The sequence below is a fragment of the Papaver somniferum genome, chromosome 1 (genome assembly GCF_003573695.1).
Source record: "Papaver somniferum cultivar HN1 chromosome 1, ASM357369v1, whole genome shotgun sequence".
NCBI classification, from domain to species: domain Eukaryota; kingdom Viridiplantae; phylum Streptophyta; class Magnoliopsida; order Ranunculales; family Papaveraceae; genus Papaver; species Papaver somniferum.
The window spans coordinates 78451469-78464589 of NC_039358.1; the positions used below are offsets into that span (position 1 = coordinate 78451469).

Below are 13121 nucleotides of genomic sequence, written 5' to 3' on the forward strand. Positions count from 1 at the left end.
CTATAGTTTACCAAAAAATTAATTTCACCGTTAAATATTCCAGATTTAATCCAAAAGAGTCTCATGTTTAAAGAAGAATCATAAAACAGAAACAGACATCAGTTCACTCAATGAATTTTACAGAACCCAATTCAAAACCAAAAATTATTATGATTATACATTCTGAATCCTAACTGAGTATGTATTCATTAATAAATTTTATATAATTTTTAGTTTATTTTAAAGACCTTTTGACCACAGTCAAACGCGTAATTGACCAGAACTGCAGAAAAGAAAACCAGTGATAGCCCATTTTACAAAAATCATATCAAATCGCTCATAACTATAAATCAGGATTTGTTTACCATTTTGAAAAGGAAAAAGAAAGATATTCAAGTTTAGAGAAGACACCAAAGCCAAAAACATGTCATATGATAGGTTTTAAACAGGAAAACTTCAATATAGTTGAATCTGTCAGAAAACGTATGAATTTCTTACAGTTAAAAATAATTATTTTAAAAATAATTCCGGAACTCAGAAAATTCTGAAATTTTTACCAACATATCTTGGATGAGTTTTCCATAGGTAAAAAAAATAATTAAGTAAAAAATATATTATAAAGTAATTATCATTAACAGTCAAACCAGCATGACTCAGAAATTTTCATTGTCTAAACAATAAAATTTTCTTAATAAAGCATTGTTTCATTGGTTATACATTAGCCCAATAATCTCTAAAGTATTAATAATCAATTAAATACTCATTAAATCATCTAAAAGAGTTTTATGATGTTTTATTACAATTTCCAATAATAAATCCTATGTAAACTACTAATAATAGCACCAAAACCGATCTCTACGCTTTTCCGCCGTTAGCTCCTTGTGGTGCCATAAAATCTGGAATTTTTTGTCATGAAACGACGTGAGTTGTGACACCCAGTAGAAAAAGAAGCAACAAAACGTTTTATGCCATATTTTTCAATTCCTTTTAAAAACAACTAGCATGATTAACATCATCACAAACACATGGAAACACCACATCCATAAAATCAATCAAATCAATCAATCCGCTCGCCCCAGGGAGCCCCACGTTGGTTTAGGGAAACAAAACCGTTCCCAAGGATATTTCGTATCCCAACAAATATGTTTTTAAGAATCACAATCTATGGACTGCAACCCAACATTCATAATCATGCTCACAACATCGATTATCATCCATATATTCATAAAAACTTGCAAACATAAATTAAATTAAAAGAACTTAAATAGAAAAAGATTTTTGATCGTGTTGCGCCTACCTCGAATGCTAGCAAATAATCCTAAGGAAGAAAAAAAATAATAGATGTGCCGCACCGACGCCAAAAACCCAACTTTCACGGTAAACCAAAGTTTATCCTCTGCCTCTTAAGATTTATGATGATTATGTGACAGTAAGATTTTTTTTTTAGAGAGACTCGCTCACCGCCGTAACAATCCAACTTAAGTTCTCTGATGGTGACCTATTCAGTTTTTTTTTTTTTTTTCTATGTTTTCGTCTCCCTAGGTATACCAAGAACAGAAACCCTCACCGCTAACATTTAGGTCTTATATATAATATTCTAGAAAACCTTAATCCTTCCAAACACTCCACGTGCGAAGGTTAGAGCTAAAGGAATCCCTGATCGCGTTATTATGGAAAATTCCGTTTTCACTTCAATCAAAATTTGTTAACAAAAGCCAACTATCCAATAGCTACTCAACACGCAATGAAATAAAAGAGCAGTAACCAATCAAAAAATGAAATGTGACAAGATGATCGGATGACAAACGAACCACTAAAGAAGTTTTCAAAACCCATTTCACCTTAATAGTTGTCCTACCAGTGGAACCTTCCACAAATGTTTAGTCAAACCCCACTTAGAATATTCACGTGTCATAAAAAAGCCTAATCAAATAAATAGGCTCGTAACACTTGACATCATTCTTACCTAGTCCTATCATAGCATCCTTGACTAATAAGTCAATAGTATACTAAGACACTAATTCAAAATGAGGGGATCACAATAATATTAAATTAAATAGTGATAACAAAGTGTCATATCTTTATTTTTATTTCGTTTTTGTTTTATATCTGCCCACTATTTTTGTAATTTAACTAGGTAAGAACAGAAGCTAGTTCCCATCAATTAACATATAAAACACTGGATTACCAAAGTATCATTCTAGGATAAAAGATTATTTTACCCTTACTAGTAAAATGACAAAAATACCCTTGAAATTGGGACGGTCTTTACAATTCTATCCCCCTTAAATGAAATTTCGTCACGAAATTTTAAAGTTTGCCTTAGAAAAGCTCAGGGTGTTTGCTTCGCATCTCGGACTCTAATTCCCACGTCGCTTCCTCGACCTGGCGACGCTGTCACTGCACCTTAACCATAGGGATGGTCTTAGTGCGAAGCACATGCTCCTTAAAATCCAAAATTCGAACCGATCGTTCCACGTACGTAGAATCCTCTTGGATCTCCAAATCTTCCCAAGCAATAATATGCGAAGGGTCGATAGCATAAGACGTATTTCTCTCGTACTTCCGCAACATTGACACGTGGAAAGTGTCATGAACGTGCCCAATTCGCTGAGGTAACTCCAACTGATAAGCTTCCGCACCAACACGCCGAATAATTTGGAAAGGCCCAATGTAACGTGGTGATAACTTTCCTTTCTTTCCAAAACGCTTAACACCTCTCTTCGGGCTCACTTTGAGTAACACCAAGTCACCCTCAGTAAACTCTAAAGGTCGACGTTTGTTGTCTGCACAACTCTTCTGACGACTCTGAGATGTCATTAACCTCTGCCGGATTAACTGAACCTTCTCAGTCGTCTCTCGTACCAAATCAGGTCCAAAAATGTTACGTTCGCCGATCTCGGTCCAACACACTGGAGATATACAAGGTCGTCCATATACAATGCTTCAAAAGGTGCCATACCGATACTTGCCTGATGGCTATTGTTATAAGCAAACTCTACTAATGGCAAGTGCTCACTCCAACTTCCCTTGAAATCCAAGGCACAAACTCGTAGCATATCCTCCACAATCTGAATTACTCGTTCAGACTGCCCGTCGGACTGGGGATGAAAGGCAGTACTAAGCGAAACACGTGTACCTAACGCCTTCTGTAGACTCTGCCAGAACTGAGAGGTAAAACGAGGATCTCTGTCAGATACAATTGACACCGGCGTACCGTGCAACCTTATTATCTCGTGAATATACATCTGACTTAACGTGGCTAACGTGTCAGTCTCTTGATTGCTAAGAAGTGTGCCGACTTGGTAAGTCTATCAAGGATAACCCATATAGTATCCTTGCCATGTGCAGTTCTGGGTAATCCCATGATAAAATCCATAGTATTGTGTTCCCGTTTCCATTCCGAGATGGGCAATGGTTGAAGTAACCCTCCAGGTTTCTGATGATCAATAAACCTGACTTTATTTTTCTATGTGAAACTAAAATTGATGAACAAAGAATGATGGTAGTTGCCCAATTTTTCCATTATCTAAATCATGTTTGGATTGATAGAGTAGGAAAATCTGGTGGTCTTGTACTAATGTGTAAGGATGGTATTGATGTTGAAGTTATTTGTTGTGAGAATAACATTATTCATGCTTTAATCCAGTTAGATCCTAGTAAACCTCAAGTGATAATATCTTTTATGTATGGTTCAACTTATTCTGAACCCAAAAAAACACAATGGGATTTCTTAGCTGAGTTTAGCAAAGATGTGCAACAACCTTGGGTAGTTCTTGGTGATTTGAATTTTCATTTAGATAGCAATAATAATACTTCAGATAAATGGGTTCAAAGTAGAGTTAATGATGCTGGATTAATGGACATTGGTTTTGAGGGAAAGGATTATACCTGGACTAGTACCTCTTATGGAACAGGTACTAGGAAAGCTAGACTAGATATGGCCCTCTGTAATGCTAATTGGTCTTTAAATTTTACATCAGCTAAACTTTTATATTTAAACTTCCTTGCTTCTGATCACTGCCCTGTTCTGCTTATAACTGATCCTATACCCAAACATTTGTGGAGACCTTTTAAATTCTTTAAGACTTGGATTGATCATGGTACTTTTAAGCAAAAACTTGAAAATTCCTGGAATGTTGATGTACAAGGCAGTCCTGCTTATAAATTGAACCAGAAACAACATAGTGCTAGAATTGCTTTATCTCAGTGGAATAGGATGGAATTTGGTGACATTATGTTAAACATTAAAAATTTACAAAAGATTTTATGTGATGCTCAAAATGATACTAGTTCAACTGATCAGCATGATAAAGTAAGAGCTATTACTAGTGATATGGAAAATTGGTATAAAATAGAATCTGATTTTTACAAGGAGAAATCTAGAGATAAGTCTATGTTTGATATGGACAATAACACTAGGTATTTTCATACCATGGTAAACAAAAGATTGCATACCAATAATATTAGTGCTATCTGTGATCAAAATGGAAATTGGCTTAGGGATAGGAATGATATTAGCATGCTCCTTACTAATCATTTCAGTGTTGTTTCTTGTACTTCAAATCCTGAATTTCCTGATCATTGTTTTGATATTATTCCCAGAATTGTTACAGATGATGATAATGTTACTCTTTTTGCTATTCCTAGTGAAATTGAGATTGAAAATGTTGTTAAAAATATGCCTGCTTGGAGTGCTCCAAGCCCAGATGGATTCCAAACAGGTTTTTACCAATCACAGTGGTCTATTGTAGGTAAGGATGTTATTAATGTGGTTCAGAGATTTTTCCATAGTGGTCATATGCCTAGAAGTCTTAATACGACATACATTTCTCTAATACCTAAATGCAAGAATCCTAACTTGCCATCTGAGTTCAGGCCAATTGGCCTTTGCAATGCCTCTTATAAGATAATGTCTAAGATTTTAGCTAATAGAATTAAGCCACTTCTTAAGAGAATAATTTCTCCTTACCAAGCTGCCTTTGTACCAGGTAGAGCTATTCATGCCAATATTATAATTGCCCATGAGATGATCCACTCCACAAAACACAAAGAAGGTGTTAGTGGTACAATGGCAATCAAACTTGATATGTCAAAAGCTTTTGACAGATTAGAATGGTCTTTTCTCAATAAGGTGCTTGAGAATTTTGGTTTTAGCAAAGATTTTTGCAATTTGATCATGCAATGTGTTAGTACTACTAGTATAAATGTTCTTCTTAATGGTTCACCCTGTGAACAGTTTGTACCTACTAGAGGAATTAGACAAGGGGATCCTCTATCCCCTTATCTCTTTATTCTGGCCATGGAATATATTTCTAGGTCCTTACTTGCTGCTGAAATGAACAAAGAGATAACTAGTATCAAAGTTTCTAGGACAGCTCCCCTCATAACCCATTTATTGTTTGCTGATGATATTTTTTGATTTTTGGTCAAGCTAATATGAAGCACATTGATAATATTTTGCAGATTCTCCAAGATTTTGGTAAGTTGTCAGGGCAAATGCTTAACTTTAATAAATCTTGTGTTTATTTTAGTAAGAATGTTAATCTTGTTTCTTGTGTTGAACTTGCAAGTGCACTCAAATGTCTTTAGTCACTGGCTCAGAAAAATATCTTGGAGCTCCTTTACTCCTTGGTCACTCTAAGGTGAAATCTTTTGAACCCATATCACAATATTTTGAAGCTAGGCTCAAGAATTATATTGTTACCACTTTAAATCAAGCTGGTAGGTCTACTTTGATTAAGTCTGTCTTAAATTCTTTGCCTACTTACCAAATGAGCTGTTTTAAAATTCCATCTACCTTAATCAGTCAACTTGATTCTTTGCAGAGGAATTTTTGGTGGGGTCATAAATCTGGTAAATGAATAAAATTTACCTCATGGGGATAGTATTAATGTTTCTAAAGAAATGGGGGTCTAGGATTTAGAAATTTAGAGATCTTTAATGAAGCACTTATCTGTAAGTTGGTTTGGAAAATCATAACTGAACAAGATCTTTTGTGGTTTCAAATTTTGAGTGCTAGGTACTTTAATCAGTGTAGTATAACTTCATATGCAAAAACTAAATGAGAATTGCTCTTGGATTTGGAGGGGTATATATAGGTGTATTGATACAATTAAAAACAATAGTTTTTGGGCTGTGAGAAGTGGCATTAAGATAAATATTTGGCTAGACAATTGGGTTATAGGGTTGGATCATCCTCCTAATCCTACTGAAGGAATAGTGAATACTAATGCTTATACTTATGTGTCTGATCTTTTCTATGAAGGTACTAGGAACTGGATTGTGCCCCTTATTCATTACTTATTTGAACATGTTTCAGCAAATAAAGTTCTTGAAATGGAAGTGCCTGCAATATGAACTGATACTCTTATTTGGTTGCCAGATAGGAAATGCATATTTTCAGTTAAATGTGTCTATAATGTCTTATCTGGTCAGACTAATTTAAATGCAGGTGCTGTTTCTGTTCCCCCTCAAGTCTGGAAATCTCTTTGGAAGGTTAAATTGCCTCACAAGGTCAAACTTTTTGTGTGGAAATGTATAAAAAATATTGTTCCAACTAGGGATAAGCTTTCTAGGTACAAGAATGGAATAGAATTACATTGCAGTCTATGTAATCATACTAGTGAAACCAGTGACCATTTATTTATTAGTTGTCCCTATGTTAGATCAGTTTGGTTAGCTTTGAACATCAATGTTGGAAATATTTTAGCTTAGCATGGATCTTTCATAAATCGGGTAATCTCTTGGTTCTCTGCAGGTAGTAACATTATCTTTGGTGCAGGTATAAATAGGAAAGATATCAATAAGCTCCTAATGGTTGTAGCATGGACTATCTGGAAAGATATGTGTACCAAAGTGTTTCAGAATCATAATCCAAATAGACTGTTGTCCCTGGATAATATCAATAAGCTTGTTTATTTGAATGTTAACAATTTTGTGCTTGTTAATGGTCCAATACAACCACTAAATTGGAAGCCACCAGATTTCGGTCATCTGAAAATTAATCTTGATGCTTCTTTTGTTAAAGAAACTTTACAAGGGGGGATTGGACTGATTATAAGAAATTTTGCAGGTACCTGCCTTGGTGTGTAAGGGGAATATATTGATGGAGGAATGAAGCAAGGAATAGAAGTGGAGGAGCTGGAATGAGAGCTATGAAGAAAGTTGTCTCTCTGGCAATCTCAAGAAATTTCAATAATGTTACTTTTGAGTCTGATAGTGAAGTGCTAGTTAGATCCATCAATGGATTTGATTTCTGTGTGCATTGGATGAACCAAGGTTTAATTTTAGATATTAAGTTTTTGTTGAATAAGATTAGTAACTGGAAATTTATTTCAGTGAAAAGAGAGTCAAATAGTGTAGCAGACAAGATTGCCAAGAAGGCAAGGATTGCAAAGTCTGATTTTATTTACTGGGATACCTATTCTCTTGACATTCAAGATTGGACTACCCAGGATACTCATGTACTATCTATTTGATAAGCAATGAAATTATTTTGAATAAAAAAAAAATATAAGTTTTCTAAAATTTCATATTTCACGTATATGATTTATGTATTACTTTTTTATATTTAAAAATATAAAGATCTAGGTTAATTATTACCATCCCAGACTCCAGTCGATCATTTTAGTTTTTTTTCATCTTTACAAATAGAAGTTCATCGTGATTATTTTGCTTTCTTTTTTTTTTTCCAATGGATTTTGAAATTAAATACCATCTTTATCTAAATAAACATGTATTTCTATGATAGAAGTATTGTTTCAATTTAATTCTAAATATCGAACCCTTAAGAACACAAGTTTTGGATAATTTATTATCATCATGTTTGATTATAATTATTTTTTATGTAAATTATTTAGCAAATAAGATGATCTTATAATAAGATATAAACATTGCCTTGTTTTTATATATATATATATATATATATATACTGCTAAGTAGTTTTTCCAGCGGGTTATCTGTTTTTCCTAAACGAAAACTCATGTTTTCCTTTTCTTTCTTTTTTCTCCTCAGTGAGCCTTCTAATTCTAGTGATTTCCAAGGGTTTAGTAACTATGTGATTGATATTATTTGTGTTAGTGATTAAATTTCCATAAGGATTCATTCTCAGAGCTAGGAATTGTTTGAAAGAAGAGATTTCTTGGGGATTCCAGCAAGAAAAACCGGCAAAAATTAGCCGTTAGACGCCAAAAGGCTTCTAACGGTCGAGAGGAATAGCCTGAAAGAGTTCAAAACAAGAGAGAGAACTTTCTGGCTACTAAGAACTCACTGAGACACTCATTTTCTTATTCTTTTTCTCACTGCACATGTTGCGGCCATTTGGCCGGTCCATCATGGATGAAAAATAAATAAATCTTCAATTTGTTAACTCCATACGAATTCCCTTAATCCTACTATCTATTTATCTATCAAGAGTACAAAACACAGTTTGACACGTCTGATAAAGTAGGAAAAAATTTGAAAAATTGTTTTATTACCTAACTGTTTATCCTTTTTCTTTTTCCAACTTCCTACTTTTTCTCAAAAAGTGGAGCAGTTACGGGGATTTAGAGGGGCATATTTGTTAGTTAAATAGGTGTCAGAAAATAAAGAGGGACGACCACATCGTAGCCGGGGCGCAGTTTGACTAAGTTTGTCCGTGTAAAGTGGTGGTCCAGATTTGTCCTCGAAAAGATAAATCCATGGCTGTAATTCTCCATACCACGCCCTACTACTGGCACGTGTGGCATAGATTTTTGGTTCAAATTTTTCCTCCCCAGTACATAAATCGACGGCTGCTATCATCTTGGAAAAAGCAATGAAATGAAACAAATATATTTCGCTGAACTTATTCCTTTCGAGTTCCGACTTCTGAGACCCTTCTCATTCTTTTCAGTTAGTCTACCAAATCCTCATCAGTTAGTCTCGATTCATTTTTCTCTTCCTTTTCCTCTCTCTTCGTTTTCCCGTTCTTACTTGAAACTGAATAGGGTTTTAGGGGTAGTTTGAAATCCGAAATCGTCCAATGTAAAAATGATTGAAGAAAAATTGTTGTTATCAGCAAACCCAACTTTCTTCGTGAAGGAAGAAAAATCGCTTAATGCAATTTGGTGCATAAATTTGGTGAAAGAAATGATTTCCAGTTGAAAATATGATTGCAGAATTTTTCTTAACAAGGGGAGTTCAAATATTAGGTAAGAATAAATTTATTAATTTGTAATTTGTTCAATCTAGGGCCGTTAGTTCTCTAATTCTGTACTTGGGGTCCCAATTCTAGATTTTATTATTTGAATGGTTCATTTCTATATTTTAAAGTTCTCTGTGAAATGTTGTTAGAAATGGCCGAGAGATGATACGTCTTATTATCTTCGTAATGAAATTTTCTTCATTTTTCATTTAAATTGAATTAGGAGACTTTATTAATTTCTTTCGGTTTGGATTACAGGATAACAACAAGATCATTGAAGAACAGACATGGCATAAAGTGGCTTCAATCACCAGGGAGATAGTGCGTGCTCTGATATGACATACCTTCATAAATAAGTACCAATATGTTCTCTTTTAAATTGGATTACGTGCAGTATGAGTAAATTTGTGAATCCAATTACAATTACATATAGGTTACTGTACTGTATTTGAGTATGTACATAGGTTACTGTACATAGAATTAATTTGCTTTGTTTTTGATCTGCTGGAGTACTAAGCATTTTTCTTATATATATATATAAGCAGTTGTCCAGAAATTTGATGCAGTGGAAAAGATGGGATCAAATAGATATAGTAAGTTGATATGTGTCCTTTCTACACCCTAATAAGATCGAGTATTTACCATGTATTTTGAAAAATATGTTGGTTGTGTCCTTCCATTTGCACCCTTTACCTTGAGGATTAAGTATTTTGTTTGTTGGGTGATTATTAAGTCCGAAGAAATCTTCTGTTGTGCAGTGTTTGAAACGTTTGTTACTGTTTTAGTGGAAGGGGGTAACAACATTCTTCATTGCACTCTATTGGAGTATGGACCACACTGCGGTTGTCGACTCTGATTCGATTTGTCGTCCTTAACCCCGCTCAATAATGTGCAGCTCATCATCTTCCGCTTCACCACCAATCACTTTTGTCCTCTATATGATTAATTTGATATTACATCTCACCGCCCAGTCACTTTCTTCCTTATGTAAGTTCAAGTATCTCATATTGAGTTCATTTGGTTACTGTTTCTACCTTATGTAAGTTCAAATACTTTGTCACATATTGAATTGATTTGGTTTTTTAATTTTGTTACTGTTTCTGCCTTATCATTAATATTGTGAGTTGCAGAACATATGTGTGTTATTCGATCCCATTGTTTGGATATAAGATATTTTATTTTAAGAAACAAATACTTTCGATGTTGTATGCTTAGTTTGATCAAACTGATTAGGAATACATTCTTGGCCCACTCCCATTGAGAATACAGATGGTATTGCAACATGTATTAAGATGCCAAAACATATTCTTTAATTGATGCCAACTGTTTAAGTGTGTATTTATTTTGGTGTTCCTAATTAATCTAGATTTTTACAGTGAATGATAGCCTGATAAACATGGCGGCTTCAGTTCCAGAGCAACCACTTTTTATTGTTCTTGCCCAGTCTCCATGGTGTTCGCAAGGCAGGTTCAGACTGAAGGCAGGTCGAGGGGTAGATCAACGTGAAAAATCACATGTTGAGGTAGAATATTATAATACCTTTGCTTCTTTTCTTTAAGATGCGGTCTTAATCTAAAGATGTTGCATAGGTATCATAAAAATCCAGCAAAACTAAGAGTTGCTACCAGCTATCATCTTTTTGCATTGTAGAGATAAGATTTGATTCTGACATCATATGCTGTTGTAGATTTTTTTATTTTTTTGTACAGATTGATCCAGTTATCTGAATGCTAGTCGTTCTACTCTTGCAATGTCTACCAAAACATGACATACTCACTTTTTCAAATTCTTAGGTGGCAAACCTCTGACGAGCATTAAAAGTTTGTCGTTTACTCAATTCATCTACAGACATCATTATCCATCTTCTTTGTCATGAAAAACAAGATAACACCACACATGCACTACTGAAAAAATAAGTCGTGTATTACACAACATTCGGTTCATGTGTAAGGATTTCGTCTCAACCCTTCCAGCACGTGTTTACAAACTAGGAACACTTGACATGCATTTCTGTTCTTCATTTAAATTTTAATCTATTTACATGTCAAGAATTGGGGTTCGTAAGCTTATTGGTCTGTTGTTTCTTCTTATCCTGTTCTTGATTACTTGAGTGTAACTTTGATTCATATAATCTGCTCAATTATTATTTTGGTTAAAGCGTTACACATTATTTGGTTTAAAGCTCTTTTGATATCTTAAAGTTTGGCGGCTACTATATAAACCTTTCTCGATTTGTCTTTCACTCCCACTGTTGCATCTACTCAGGTAATCGCCTCTTCTGTTTACAATTTAAGCATCTGTAGTTGGTTTTATCTCGGTCGTTCACATAGTTCCAGGTATATCTAGGGCCTATCAATCATAGCCTTGACATTTTTACTCTGCTAAGCATACGATGTGGTATTTATCCTATTTTCCATGCTTACGCAGATGCTTCAAATGGGTTCCAGATTCACTGCAATCCCTCCAAAAGGCTTCCACATCTCCAGGCACCACCTACAAGACCTTGGACCAGCTCCCGAATTGGTGAACAGTAGCCATGGCAGGTTCAAGTCATATCTAGAAAATGCAATGAAGTGGATTTCTTGGGAAAGAACGATATTACCAGCTTGGATAATCCGTTTCTCGACGAAAACACGAGTTTTTCCTCGATCTTATTATTAAAATTTGGTTGCACCATTTATTTACATTCCTGAAATAAAGTAACAATCGATTTTCCATGGGGAGGAAATTGAAGGCCCACTACGCATCAGTGTGGTCAAGTTACCTAACACAGACGCACATCCTCCACCTGATTTTAGGAACAGTAAGTGTAAAAATGCCTCTCATTCTGATGATGATCAAGATCAACGCAAAAGAAGAATTACTAAAAAAATTACTCTCCTGCAAAAAGTTGGTAACGAAACATCCGACTGTATCTTTGGTGAAGTATGATTGCTGTATAGTATAGTGATGCACCCTTGGTGATACAGCAATCGCGCTCCAGACGTGAACTGCTAGAAGCCTAGAACTTTGAAGCAGGATTCTATATAGCATTCGTATCTGTTTATTTGAATCTAGCTCGATCTTTTTAACAATTTATCTATTATTGGATTTATGGCTTTAATTTCTATCAAGATTTTTCAATATTCTGTTCAGATGTTTGTTCAAATTCAAGTAACCTTTTACTGCATCTAGCTTTTGTTTTCCCATGTATATATAGTTGCTTTGGTGATTTTCCGGTTTGTATTCTTTCAATCAATTGGTTAATACTCTGTAATTGAAGTTGGAAATTGGTGTCAAGATTGAGATGCAAGAACTGCAGGTGGTGTTGTGGTTCCTTCTGGTGGTAATGAATTTGAGGTGTTGAAGCTGCAGATGTTGTTGCTGCTGTTTGAAGTGTGAATTGAATTAAATGGGATGTTTACTGCTGCAAGGAGCTGAACTGGGTGTGTTCAAGGGTTATGAAAGTGAAATTGCAAGGATGATGTCTGTGTGTTGTTTGCAGTTGGAACTGAGCTGAAGTTGCAGTTGAAGATGATGTTGCAGGTTAGATGGCTTGAGCTGTGAACGGATCTAAGGTGTTGCTTGCAGTATTGGAGAGAAGTTGGAGTTGAAATGTTTGAGTTACTGCTGGAGAATTGAGGAGAGTATTGATATGCAGATGCTCTGGTAATGGGTATTGCAGCTGGAGTTGGAGCAACTGCAGGCATTGATTTTTAGGCTTGGGACGGCCTGTTCTTCAGTCTCTGCTTTTGATTTCTGCCTGCTAAGCAACGCAGTCCTGTAGTTTTAGCTTGGCAGGTGTTGTTATGGGGCTGTTTTTGTTTTGGGTCTGTAATTCTTTTGGCAGAATCCTGTTCATGTGATCTGCTTCTGTAACTTTTTTTTCTGTTGGCCAGTCCAAATATTATTATTATAGTATTATTTTTTTCCTTCTTAATATAACGAATTTTTTTTTGGTTAATACTCTCATGGCTAAGTTCGGTGTAAACTG

The 13121-nt window shown here is 34.9% G+C and overlaps 1 long non-coding RNA gene across 7 annotated transcripts; it reads left to right on the plus strand.

Moving 5' to 3' along the window:
- The first annotated feature begins 8796 nt into the window (after positions 1-8796).
- On the plus strand, positions 8797-12282 carry LOC113291483. 7 transcript variants are annotated; one of them, XR_003331643.1, is made up of 6 exons: positions 8797-9155; positions 9407-9741; positions 9907-10135; positions 10525-10670; positions 11414-11484; positions 11576-12282. It is a non-coding gene; the product is annotated as an uncharacterized LOC113291483 (long non-coding RNA). The 7 variants fall into 7 exon arrangements; XR_003331640.1 differs by having other exon boundaries at positions 10525-11484; XR_003331638.1 differs by having other exon boundaries at positions 9407-9504; positions 9694-9741; positions 10525-12282.
- The last annotated feature ends 839 nt before the right edge of the window (positions 12283-13121 follow it).